This window comes from Zootoca vivipara, chromosome Z2 (assembly GCF_965207765.1).
Source record: "Zootoca vivipara chromosome Z2, rZooViv2.hap1.1, whole genome shotgun sequence".
Taxonomy (NCBI): Eukaryota; Metazoa; Chordata; class Lepidosauria; order Squamata; family Lacertidae; genus Zootoca; species Zootoca vivipara.
Window position 1 is genome coordinate 15,435,511 of NC_142585.1, and position 14,743 is coordinate 15,450,253.

Consider the following 14,743-nt stretch of genomic DNA (forward strand, 5'->3'; position numbering starts at 1 on the left):
CTGGTGATTTTTTGTGATGACTTTTCAAAAAGATACCACAAAGTGATGTGGAAATGTGATGAACTGAAATTACGATTTAAAAAATGAGAAACTGAGAGAAATTGAAATCGATACATTCACCCCATCCCTGGTGACCATAGGCCAGCCACCATGTCCAAGTCTACTCTATTGAGGATTAGATAGATGCGGAGAACCTTATATATTACTTTGATCTCTCTGGAATCAAAAAGTGTGTGTTTTCTACCAACATCTTCCCAAATGTCACAACCATTAAGTGGGGGGTGAAAAAGTTGAGGGGCAAGTTTCAGATGCTTCAAAGGGGTGGGGGTCATGGTTGGTGCCAGAGAAGGACAGGGAGGCAAGCACCCCAAAAGGCAAGGAGCTTGTCCACCTCCAACCCTCTCCTTAACATATATATTGACTCCCCTCGTTAACATATATTGTTATTTTGCATGTGCAACAGAGCTCGCCATCTCAGAAATACACTTTTTTTATAATAATTTTTATTAATTTTATACAAACAAAACAAACACAAACAAAACATACAATATAGCACTGTCCCTTCATTTTCCCTCCACCCACCGGTCCACTTCTGCCACCAGTGGTACCCGTGTGCTTTGAGAATCAAAGGGGTCCAATTATAAGTTGGGTTTAGCTTCCCCCCTCCCTCCTCCCCCCATATCCCCCCCCTGCCACTGAAAGGACAGGGATGGAGGGGTTCTGGGGATTGGTTTCCCCCAGCTCTTTCATAAACATATTTAAACAAATACAAACACAACAAAGAAAAAAAATAGGGAAAAGTTACAACTTCCCAGTTCTTATTATCTTAACATTATAATTGTGACTCCCTCGATAGTCTTCCTCCTGGTTTTCCTAACAAACTCTAATTGCTTGTGGCGGGTTTTCTATTCCAATTTAAAATCCTTTTCTTATAATATTAACTCAATCCTCCTCCTTTTCCATGCTGCCCTCCCACAGGCCCCCTCCTGCCACAAGAGGAACCTGTAGGGCACAGCATTTCCAAGGTTCCATTATATCCCCACCTCCCCCCTCTGGGCACCCCCTGCCACTGAGTATCCCAGAGTAAGGAGAGGAGGGTAGGCAGCTTTCTGCCTGAACATCTATCTTAACTCACAAAAATTTATATTAACTTAAAAATTCTTTCCTCAGCCATTCTTCTAACTCCCTCCAGAAAATACAGCTTCTCTCTTCTTTTTTTACACTCCATCCCCTCTCCCTAAGTCTTTTCCCCCGATTGGATCAGCATTTCCATTGACAAGCCAAAATTTCGAAAACCGTCTTTCAGAAACCAAAACAAAATCTTTTAACTAAAATTTTCACCCCACACCAGTTCTTTCCCAATTCCACCTCCAGGCCTCCGTCCCCCCCCCTGCCCCTGTCCTTCCCAACCCTCAATAACACCACCCCACATTTTTAGCCCCTCCAGGGTCTTCAATTCCATTGATCTTCATGTTCCTTTGCTTCTCATTTTCTTGCTCTGCTTGTTTTTCTTCCTTTTGAAATTCATGCTTTGCTTCATCCCAAACATATTTTTTATAGTCCAAGTCCCCTTCAGGATTTTCATCAGGTTGTTTTTCTTCACACATAGTCTCAAATTCAACAGTCTCTAAATCCAAATTTTCCTTTAAGTCCTGAACTTGGACTTCAGCCTCAACTGAAGGCTGGGATGTTGCCGTTCCTTGTAAATGTCCTCCCATGTTTGTAGGTAGTTCAGCACTGCCTCCTGGAAGGCTCGAGAATACTTTGTTGTCATACTTCTCTTAACCGCAGACAAACAGGAGATAGGGAACAAAGGGTGCTGGAAAATTCCTTCCTTAGACGATCGACTCCATTTTGGCTGTTCTTTTCCTTTGTTCTTAACTCAATCACAAATCCATTTTTAACTCCAATTTAAATAGTCCTACCACATTTTCAATCAATTTTTGCTATTCACAGCAATGCAATAAATCCATCCGATCTTTTGACAATTTGACAGCTTTTGACAGCTGTCAAAAGCGCTCTTCCCCTTGATAATGCTGTACCTCAAGGGGTGCCGGACTCGGGAGCTGAGAAGGTTCAAAAAAGTTTTTCTTTCTTTCGGGTCCACCGTCTCAAAAACTTTTATGTCTTTCGGCTTAGGTTTATTTAAAGCGCCTCCCAGTTTGCCATTAGGAAGAGACCGACTTCCGTTTCTTTAAAGTCTCTCCTATTTTTCCAATTGATGAATTTAGAGTCCAAATAGAAGTTCCACTTACTTTCTGGAAACCTTTAATTTTGTTCGGAAGAATCCGCCGCTTGCCGGGTCAGGACTCGGAGCTTCGCTTCTCGGAGGTAAGATATAGCCCAAAATGGCTCCCGCGGTTCCACCCCGCCGGCTCTCGATCGCTCCACTGAGCTCTCGGGCAGCAGGGGATCCGCAAAACGGAGCAGCCGCTGGGCGCGTGAGTCACCGGGACTCTCTACCCGGTGTTTTTACGGGGAGTCCGCTCGCTCTGCGGACTCCCCCCCCCCTCCGCGAGGCCAGGGACTTCGGCACGCGAAGTCCCTGCGTCCTTCTCTCCACCGCAACAGACCGGAAGCCTCGCCATCTCAGAAATACACTTTGCCCTTCCTTGCCTACCTATATATATATATTTTCTGGTGTAATGCTGGCATGGAAGGAGATTGAACCTATCACACCTTAGGTGTTGCTATCAGGCACATGTTCCAGTCTAAATTCAGTGCTGGTTTGCAGGGGGGCACACGGCTATTTTCAGTTTTTGTTTTGGGGTTGCTTGGCTGGTTTACAGAAAACATATAGCCTAATTTTGAACTGAGTATGAACATTCTGATCACAAGTCCCTAGTCATACTTTGAAGAGACAGATCAGGCAAAACACTTCCTAGAATGAAAAGGCTGATGCGACCTGGATGTGGAGACCTCATAAAAGGTATCATCAGAGTGGGTGGGACCTGTGCAGAAGGGGGAGGAGAAGTGGTCCAGACTTGCTCCCTGTGTGAAACAGAGTGGAGATGATGGGATGCTCATTGATGTAGTTTAAATAGATAAAATGGGGAAGTCTCCAGTTTTCAGCCATTTCCCCCAACAGTTTATGTGAGCCTTTATGTGAGGCTTGGTATAAATGCCCACTTAAATGTTCTGACAGTTAAAACAAGTTTTAACAAGAGGAATTTGTACTTTCCCCATGTTTCACTGCCTAATGGAGCAATACTAGTGCTTCAGCTGAGTGGACATTAATGGAAACCATCTGGCACTTACTCTCATTCCCTTTCAAAAAGTCATTTTCCCCTCTCCTTCTCTCGCCATGTCCCTTGAAACTAGTAGTTGCAAATAATGCCTTAATAGGTTTCCTCCAGCTTTTGAGCCACCATGCAAAATTTACACTGACCCTAATTGGCATTCAGTTCCCTTGTTAGGCCTATGCACAAAACAGGGCAATGCACTGCAAAGGAAATGTGTTTTAGAGTGATGGCTGCTTCCTAAAATGTTGTGGTTTTTAGCATTAACAATGTGAACAGTGGCAATAGTAATGTCCAAAGCAATTGTTTGAACCAGGTTCTCTAAGGGACCACCTCCTCGCATATAATTCACCTGTATGCTTAAGCCATCAGAGAAAGACCTGTCTTCTGTCACATCCCCAGCTGAGGAGGGCATCCAAGAAAGTCTTCTCAGCAGTGATGCTTCACTCTGGGATTTGAGTCCTTGGGATATTTCTATGCCCCAATAGATTTGTTCCCATTTTCTACCCACCCTTTGACAATAAGTGAAAATACTGCTCAATCAAGTGCTTGTTTAAAGTGCTCTCTGTAATAAGCTGAACCAAGTTCTTCTGTGCCTTCTTTTGTGACTGTTGCAATGCAAGGACTTGAGACCTGTGGTCCTTCAGATGGCTGGTCTACCCATGAGACCAGGTAAGGTGACCACTCAGAGAGCAAGATTTCTAGGGGCAGCAGATACTGATATTGATCTTTCTTTCCTCCCTTGTTCCTGATGTAGATCTCACTTACACCTTCTTTCCTTTAGGGAAGGGGACACCATTCTGGGGTTTGCCTCAGGTGCCAAAATGTATTGGGCCAGCCCTGACTGCAGCTCTCAACATTCTTGACCATTGGCTATGATCATCTAAAGTTTTGATTTGAGTTAAAGTGCAGCAACATCTAGAGGTTGCTGCAATACCTGTGCAATAATTGCTCTGGTATAGCTGGTGATACAATATTTGTGTGAATTTATTTTTCCTTTTTAATTACAGGTAGGTAGCTGTGTTGGTCTGACATAGTCAAAAATAAAAAATAAAAAATTCCTTCCAGTAGCACCTTAGAGACCAACTAAGTTTGTCATAGGTTGAGCTTTCGTGTGCATGCATCAGAAGAAGTGTGCATGCACATGAAAGCTCATACCTATGACAAACTTAGTTGGTCTCTAAGGTGCTACTAGAAGGAATTTTTTTATTTTTTTCCTTTTTAATATTTTGGAGAATGAAAAATTGGATCCAACTAACTTAATAAATAAACTCTAGGGGAAATAGTGATGGAAAAATTAAAAGAGAAGTGGAACAGGCAAGGGATCTTAAAAGCCAATAAAGTTGTGGTAAGAACAGGAACCATTCTCAGAGGGTCCCAGATCTTGCCTAAAGTAGATACGAAGGTTCTTCCTCATGGGAAGCATCTGAAGAATTTAATAAGAATGGTCCAGGAAGCCAAACTAGCATCAAATGGCAGCATTCTTTGGTTGGTTAATCTCTCTCTGTTTGTGCTCCTAGGATGATAATGTAAACAGGACATTAATTAAGTATGATGAGCTGCATTTGGCTTAGTGAGTCACAGGTTTTGTAGGTCTGTAGTAGGACTAGTCAGTTTTCTTGGACTCAGTCACTGGTCTGCTTTGGTAGCAAGGTGGAAAGTGCTTTTTTCAAATCTAGGAGGAGGAGGAGTTTGGATTTGATATCCCACTTTATAGTGATAAACCCTAAGGAGTCTCAAAGCGGCTAACAATCTCCTTTCCCTCCCCCCCCCACAACAAACACTCTGTGAGGTGAGTGAGGCTGAGAGACTTCAGAGAAGTGTGACTAGCCCAAGGTCACCCAGCAGCTGCATGTGCAGGTATGGGGAATCGAACCCGGCTCGCCAGATTATGAGTCCACCGCTCTTAACCACTGCTCCACACTGGCTCTCTAGCCTACTATTCAAAGGTAAAATTAACCTTTGTGCTCGGAATATTTTGCCACTGGCATCTGGCTCTTGGAAGGTCACCTAGAATAGAATGTAGCCCTTGGACTGAAAGAGATTATCCACCCGCTAAAAGATCTGGAGGACCACAAGTTCCCCATCCCTCCACTAAAGAACATACATTTCTATAGTAACTAATGCAGAAAGCACTCCAGTTATTGGATCTGCATGACCACTGAATGGTCTAATTCCATGTTATCGGAGCCAAGTGGCATGAAACATTGGGAAATTAATAGGTCTTCAGCAATTGACATTGGATGAATACAGACCTCTAGTTTTCCATCACAATTAATCATCATCTTGTTCCCTTTCTAGCTCTTGGGGCTACAAAATATACTCAGGCAATTAAGGAGAATCTAAGCGGTGATGCTGAGTCACCATGTTTAGCTACAAAGTAATGATAGCAATTAGCAACTAAAGGCTGCTATGTCTATATCATTCTTCATTTTTCACCTTTCTTGGGTGGGTGGGAATGCCCTAACTACATACTTACATCTTACAGATTGTAATATTAGAAGAAGAAAGCAGTCACATGATTCCTCATGTAGCCAATGTGTCATGGTCAAGGACAGGATTACTGGAAGAATCCAAACCTAAAGTGAAGGAGTGGAAGACAATAGTGACCTCTGCTTCTTCCTTTGCCCTAGGCAGAAGCAACTGTCACTGGGATCCAGCCTCCCAAAATTGGCTCACCAGTGGTCTGCCATCTTGCAGCTTTCTAAAGAGCTCACAACCTTGTCAGCATATAACACCTGTGCTCAGACATCTTCACTGGTTGCCTATTTACTGCCAGTCCAGGTTCAAGTTGTTACTATTAGTATATAAAATGCTTAACAACTTGGGACCAGTTTACGTACGTGATCACCTTACCCCGCATGTGCCCACTCAACCGCTTGAATCAATGGAATTGGGACTACTAGAGGTGCCTCACAATACTCATGCCAGTTCGGGAAAAATTCCATCATTTAGTGTGGCAGCGCCTACACTTTGGAACTCCCTGCCCTTTGAGACCAAGCAGGCACCTTCACTGTACACTTCTCTCGGCGACTGCAAAACACATTCCTGTTTAGTCAAGCCTACCCAGATGCTTAGAAAGTTATGTACAGAGTTGGCAGTACATAGACCTTTTCCATCAACCTGGCTGGTACAAGTTGTCACTGGAATCCTCTCTTCGATGATGCTGGCTCTCATTTGAGTCCGTCTGGAGAGGAAAGAGCCCAGTATCATTGATAGGGCATTAGAACATTGGAAGCTCACTCATACTTAGTCAGGCTCTGTACTGTCCACACAGTGACTCTCCAGGTTGTGTAGATGGAACCAGGAACCTGCTGAGCTACAGTCCTTCCCCTTCCCCTTCGGTTACAATCCTTGCAGCATCGCTACCTTGACAAAACAGGAGCCTGAGAAATCATCTGTTGGTCCCAGAGGTGGTGCATCCCGTTTTGCTGCTTGAGATGGAATGAGAGGTGGTGCTTTGGCCTGCTCCTGCCACCCCTCCTGCCCCAACTACCTGCTCCTGCTGCCACCACCTGCTCTGCTACTTCTGTGTGGCCTGCCACACGCCCTGCTGGCAGAGAAGCAGTGTCACCATTGGCACTGATTGGGGGCAAGATTTTGTGTGGGAGCTTGCCCAAAATTAAGGCAAAGTTGCCCAAAATTGGCACCAATAGCAGCAGCACTTTTCAGCCACTGGCAGAGGCAGTGGAACAGATGCAGCTCCTATGGGCATGCGGCCAGGGGGCTTCTGCCACCTAAAGCAGTGGCCTCACTCTGCCTACTGGCTGGGCTGGCTCTGGTTGGTCCTCTAATGCTTTCAGTGCCTCTGGAGTGCCAAAAGAGAAACATGAATCAGCATTCCACCAGACAGTTTGTAAAACCACCATATTCTAACTCTGAATATGGTCATTCTGTCCCCTCCACTGTCCAGCTATTCCTTTTCCACCTTGGCTATTAGATTGTAAGTCACTATGGAAGACAGTGGGCTGTTTTGATTCTTTCTTATAGTGCTCAGTAGAATTTTAAAATGATAACAACCAACAAAAACAATATGAGTCCCAGGAAGATTGATGGCTAAACTAAAGATTCTAAGAAAGAGGCATAGGTGGAATAAACTGGGAGTGCTGATCACAAAAGTGGACAAACCTGCTCAACAAAGGGACTGACTCCCCCCCCCACTTGCTTAGATTTTGTATTTTCTACAGCCAAACCTTCAACACCTCTGCATGAGACAGTGCTTAACATTTCCTGAGTTGGTACACATATGCTAATGATCGCTCTTGCGCACCTGTTTACACCTTCCCTGCTGTTTAGACCTCTCAATTACCATGCCAGATCTGTTTATATATTTTCCCCCCTCTGTGGTACTTAAAGACCTGATCAGAATCAGATGCAAAGGCTGTCTTTCTGCTTGTGTTGTTTGGTTTTAGATCCTCATTGGCTCTGTGAAAAATCAATAAGTATTTGTTTTGTGTTGTTCTTTTAAAAAGAGGTTTAAATATAAGACCACATAAAAGCACCCACTATGAACTCTTAAATAAAAACTGTGTGGTTAAGTTTGCAATCCAAGGCAACCAAGCCTCAGGAGTAAGACCCACTAAACACTAGAACTTACTTCCAGTTGAATATGCACATGAATGCTTGAACTGGAGTAGATGTGGATGAATTTATTTATTTTTGGTCTATGTCATTTCCACATGTATTCACTAAGAAGTCCACTTTGTCTCATGTATTTTCTTTCTTTTTTAATCTGCCTAAGATTTGCATTTGAAAATGAATTCTTTTCTAAAACCATATTTTATATCAAATGCACCTTCAAAAATTTGGAGAGCATTTAAGCGGCTGGATTTCTAATTTCTGATTTGCACATTGGCCCAGGAAGAGCAGATGAAGTTACTTTGCATCATAATTAAGCAAGGCTCTAATTCTTCAACCATTCTGACTCTGCTGTAAACCCCACTGGGTGCAATTTCAGTGTATGAAATGAACTACTCTGGATTAATTAAGTTTACTGAATTAGTTCAAAAATCTCTGAACTACACTTGGAAGCAGTTCCCATAATTGCTGGGTGAACTGAATGTCAATTGCAGTTTTATCAACGTGCACATGTGAACTGGGAAATAAAGAGTTGCCGTTTAACTGAAGGGCCTTGAGGGTGTGACAGACTGTGCATGTACAAATTCTATAATTTTAGAAATTATCCTCATTAAGGAAGTGGAACACAGCAGGGCCACTCAGTTCTAGAACTGTGATAGTGAGGGGAATTAAGAAGAACCCTGCTGGATTAGATCAAAGGTTTATCCCATCCAGAATTCTGTTCTCACAGTGACCAACCAGATGCCTTTGGGGAGTCTCATAAACATACATGAATGCAGTAGTACTCTCCTGCTCATGATCTTCAGCAAATGTTATTCAGATGCATGCTGCCTACAATACTGGAGGTAGTACATAGAAAAAACTTCCTATCTGTTTTCTCCACAGCACAAGTGAAATTATGCACTGTTTGGAGAACCCTCACAGGGAGAATGTTATTTCTCTCTTACTAGAACCTTGGGTTAAGGGACACGGGTGGTGCTGTGGTCTAAACCACTGAGCCTCTTGGGCTTGCTGATCAGAAGGTTGGCGGTTTGAATCCCCGCCATGGGGTGAGCTCCCATTGCTTGGTCCCAGCTCCTGCCAACCTACCAGTTCGAAAGCAGACCAAAAAGTGCACGTAGATAAATAGGTACTGCTCCGGCGGGAAGGTAAACAGCGTTTCTGTGCACTGCTCTGGTTTCACAAGAAGTGGCTTAGTCATGCTGGCCACATGACCCGGAAAAACTGTCTGTGGACAAATGCTGGCTCCCTCGGCCTGTAAAGCGAGATGAGTGCCGCAACCCCAGAGTCGTCTGCGACCAGACTTAACTGTCAGGGGTCCTTTACCTTTACCTTTAGAGCCTGGGGTTATCTTATGAAGCTAAACAGTGGGAGATTCAGGGCAGCAAAAAGGAAGCATCTCTTCACATAGTACATAGTTAAACTTTGATTGCATGATATTTTTTTTGCCCTTAGGTGCACAGAAATTGCTCATGTGGTGGCAACTGGATCAGGAACCTCACATAGGAGTAGGGAGATTTTGGCCTCCTGCTGAAGTCTGAGTCTAAATCCACGGGCTGATGACTGCAATTTTGATGGTGGTGGTGGAAGCTTCCATTTGTGTACAATAACTGCAGATTATTATTATTATTATTATTATTATTATTATTATTATTATTATTAAAAATTCCTTACATTAAAAGGAGGGGATGGTAGAAGTTAAGATTCTACATGTAAAATTAATAATGCATGCATTTAGTAGCTAGCCAGACCATGACTATGCTGACAAACTCTATTGAATTTGGTTGACAATGTGTTGTTCTTAAGCACTGTATTCTCTTGGCGATCATTCCAGCCATTTTAAGTAGGAACACTTGGTGTGCTTTATGGGCTGACAGAAGGCTATGAAATCCCAACAAGTCAAAACATTGTAAGACCTAATGAAAGGTACATATATAATATTTCTCACAGTGTCTGTTTATTTCCTCCCTGCTGTTACATTACTAAAGCATAAATATAAAATAAAGTAAGAAAACATGTTGGTTAGAAAACAAAATAAGCACCCACACCCCAATTAAAAAAACAACAGAATTTGTGAAAATGTTTAGTTTAACTCTCTGTTTGCCATAAGAAGGCTGCAATCACATGCACATTTGGGAGCGAACCCTCTTGAACTTTGTGGAGCTTACTTTTTAGTAGCTATGCCTTGAATTGTGCTATTTGGGAAATAGGGGTTTCCTCACAAGTCTTTGTGCCTTTAACACACTATGATTCCTAGGATTCTTTGGTTAGGACCCTTGACTGTTTAAAGTGGCATGGAACTGCTTTAAAAGCATAGTGCAGATGGATCCTTACATTTGCCCTTTTGTGGCATCCAAAATCAGATGCCACTCTTTGCCTCATGATAGGCCCCTGCCAATCACTATTGAATAAATTGCTGGATTTCTGATGGGAAGCAGCAGAAAGTTGCAGAATAAACCATATACTGTAATATAATGTTGATGTCAATAACTGAGTATGCTTCCTTACTAACTATTACTTCTGTGCTCTTTTTTTGTTCATCACTGTTCCCACCCACTTGCCTGCCAGGCAGAGAGTCAATCAGCAAACAGACTGTGGTATCTACTGTACTGTTCTGCCTCTCTACCTTCACCGCTGTCTGGGCCGGAGCATGGAATGAGTGAACAAGAAGGCTGAAATGGTTAAGAGAAAGAGCAGGTCCAGGAAGGATTTTGCCAATGTGCCCATTGCTAGACTTTCAGCAGATGCTCCCGTCCTGATGATTTAATGGCCTGTTCCCCCCCCCCAAATGTTATCTGTTTCTTGTCATAACCTTGGTATATTGACTAGTATGGATATCAAGATGCTGGGATGCTGGCATAGGTGTTACCCTGCAGAGATAGGCGGCTGGTTTTTGGATATTTCCCTGCTTGCCTATCTAGCAGGCAAAGGTATAGGTAGATCTGACTGTTAATGAGAATGGAGATGGAAAATCTACTGCCCTCCAGATGTTATTGGACTCTATCTCTCATCAACCTCCATCAGAATAGCAAATAATCAGGGATGAGTGGGATTGTAATTCAACAGTTTATGGAAGGTCACAAGTTCCCCATCCCTGAATTAAAGAGTTAAGGCATGAGTTGGGAATAAGGCATCATAGATTGCTTAAGAATGCCTGTTCCCCTGGGCTACGTGTTACAATTTAAGAATTCCCAGCTTCACAGTGACCTTTGCTTCTTGCTGTTATCTGTGTCATTATTGTTTAACAAAGTTGTGTCCTAATTAACTTCTTATTTAATGCCCATCTCTATTTCACCTCTGCAAATGCCCAGTTTATACTGTAAGCATTCCTTCTTTTAGCAAAACAAGTCCATCATCTATGAGAATATAGAAGATTTTAGCAAAAACAGTTGTCCTATTTCCTTCTGGGGTTTTTTTATTTAAAAAAACTGATTTCCCACTGTATATGAAGGGAAAGAGATGCTCTTTCATGATTTTGTAGAACCACACAAATAAAGCCTGAAATGCAACTGTGGAGATAACTCAGCAATCAATGGAAGCCCAGCAGCTAATCGATGGGCAGTTTCATCAGTGATTATTTTATGTATGGTCAGCCTTCCACAGGCCTTTGATTTACAATCCTATTGTCAATAAGAAACAACTAGAGTTAGTCTGAAAAGATCTGTGTAGAGCTTACAAAGACAGAGGAGGGGGGAATCCTTGAATGTTATCTTACACATCCATACAAAGGCAGGGGGGACATACACATTGGCATGAAATTTTTGCTGAGCAATATAATGCCTCATCTTTAAAAGGGAGATCAGACTACCAGGGAAACATGCTTAACGACAAAGGGCTGTATCCAGTGTTCTGTGTCCACTAGCACAAAGGCACTTGTCCTAATAGATGGATGATTTTTAATGTTGTGAACATAGGAATCCAACACATTGGTTGTGCTGATGGAAACTCATTGCACAATTTTTTCCACAACAAAGGTACCAGCAACCTGCTTATGTATCCTCTTTTGAAAACTATCAAGAGAATAAGATGGTAAAATAGAAATAAAAAACTTGGTAGAAGTTTATGCAGCAGAAACATATATCCGTGAGGAAAACTGTTGTTAAGTAAGTGTGTTTGTGTCTGTGTGTGTGTGTGTGCGTGTGTGTGTGTGTGTGTGCGTGCGTGTGTGTGTGTGTTCTAGAAAGTAGGCTTGAGACATGGTATCAGATTCTAGTATACTAACTATCGCAGATACAGTATTCACAGCTTGAAGTGACTGGATGCCTAAAAACTGTCTCCTTTTGGAAATAAAACATTGTCCATACCCATTATATTGTTCAAAACTTTACTTACAGAACTTATTTCAAAACAGGACAAAAACAGCAAATGATACATCCAAACAGTTCCAAACATATGCCAGTCCAAGGAATAGACCCCGCATCTCACAAAAATAGGAAATAACTTCAGGCAGAGGTCTGTCTCTCCCAAAAGCCTGAGGCTGCATGCTCCTGGAGAGCTTCATTTACATCCTTACACACAGAGAGTCTGAGAACAAAGGACTTCAGCCACCACCCTTCCAAGAAGGCAAATTTGCAATTCAATACCTCTCATGTGATCTAAGGTGCAAACATCATATCAGAGCTACCTGAGAAGAATAACAGTTAATTTTCTACCAGTTAAAGGAACTCAGATGCTCTTCTTACTTTTCTAAAGCTTCAATGGAATCTTCCAGTTGAACCTTTCACCAATGCACACTGGCATTCCCATTTTAGTGTGAATTAAACCAATTATATTTGACACTAACAGCAGTCAGGGCTATAATATTGGGGCAAAAAACAAGATACCTGAGATCACTGAATGGGAAATGGAAGCAGGGCCGGCTCGCCCATTGACTCCAGTGGCGCGGGGCACCAGGGTGCGGGGGCGCTGAGGGGCGCCCCAGCAAGTGGAGGAGCTGCATGGCCGCCTCCCTTTTCCCTCCACCAGCCGCACCACTCAGGGTCTTCGCTCAGGGAGGTAAGCGAGTGGAGCAGGGTCACTAGGACCCTGTTCCGCTCTGCAGTGCCAGGGTTATCCCTCACCCCGGCGCTGCTTTTCATTGGCGTTCCTGTTGGCGTGAAGGCTTGAATGCCTTCCCACAGTCTAGGACTCTCCCCGCAGCCCGCTGGCGGCCATCTGGCCTCCACTGCCGGCGGGAGGGCTCCGGACTGCAGGAGCGGGGCTCTCCCTGCTGGCTCCGCGGGACCGGGACGCCGGGCCTCTCTGCAGGCCGCGCTCTCCCCTTCCCGGTCCTGCGGCTCTTGGCTCAGCCGAGGCGTCGCCCCGAGGCCTTCCGGCTCGGGGGAGATGGTGAGCTCCTCCATGGAAGGTCTTTCCTTTTAAAAAAAATGGAGGGGAAGAGCTGGAGGTGCAGAGTTTTTTTAAAAAAAAAAGAGTGGGGGTGCCCGAGGGATCCCTACACCAGGGCGCCCGATGTGCTAAAGACGGCCCTGAATGGAAGAACAATCTGTATTCACATTATGCCAAAACTGGAGGTACTCTGCTGTTATGTCAGTGGAAGGGTAACTGCAAGCAATGAACGTTCAGCTTAGTGGAATGCGGGGCAGGAGAAATTCAACTACAAAATCCAAAAGCATTGTAAAAATAGCACACACGTATCCCCTGAAAAACCATCAAAGCTTACCTATCGTTGACAATGTTGCATGTTTTAAAGAATGGCAAAAGGTGTTATCAAAATTCATTTGGCAAGGGAAGAAACCTAGAATTAAATATAAACTTTTAACTGATGTGAAAGAAAGAGGAGGTTTCTCCCTACCAGATTTGAAGTTATACTTTGAAGCAGCAGCCTTTTGCTGGCTAAAATAATGGTTTTCATTAGAAAATGATGATGTACTTGACTTGGAAGGGCATGATAATGCATTTGGGTGCCATGCATATTTATGGTATGATAAGGTCAAAATCCATAGAGGTTTTTAAAATCACATTATCAGGAAATCTCTTTTCAATGTATGGAACAGGTATAAAGACTTGTTAGAACCAAAAACACCTAGATGGATTTCACCAGCAGAAGCTAAAACTCAAAAAAGATTGAATATGTCAACAAAATGGTTGAGATATAGGGACATTTTAATGCAAGATGGTGACCAGATAAAGTTAAAACCATATGAGGAGTTGAAGAGAATAAATAGAAATTGTGGATTTGATATATTACAGCATACTATCGGATAAATGATGCAATTAGAAGATGTCAAGCCTTTTGTGTTGAGCAATTGTTTGAGGGATACTTTGCATTTAAAAAATTATACCAGAAACCAAATTCTGAAAATATTTGAGTTAATGCAGATTCTGAATTTTTGACATAATTCAGATCTGGCACTATGAGGTTATTCAGGTCAGAATGATAGTTCTGGTTGTGGTGGTGACAACCTTGCTACCATCAGCACCACTTATTTACCTAGTATTAAAATTTATATACCATTCTTCATTTTCGGAAGAAATACTGTACAGCCTTTGTCTAAAGTAGAGGAATAGGAGGACAGGGTGGGATTCCTGATATGTGCACAATTTTCAAGGTGTGGCAGTGACAGATACAATGTGCATGAATCAGGAGTGTAAATGAATTAATGACAAAAGTAATTGATATAAATAGTCACCAACTGTTTCTGTAAATGGAGGGCATATGGAACATCGTAACAGAGGGGTGGACATCTTGTTCAGCAGCACAGCCATGCTGGAAATACATCATGAGCCAGAGTAGCACAGCTAATTGCCTACTGAGTTGCCCACAATTAACCACATTTGTGCAGCATTTTTCTTGGAAATCTGGCAGATGCCAGACTATATTTTAGAGGCAATCTGTCCTAACTTTCTCACAATGCTTTATCAGAAACAGGTACTTTCCGATGTGAGAAGCCTTGAGTCAGACCCTGAATATTTTTGATACACAG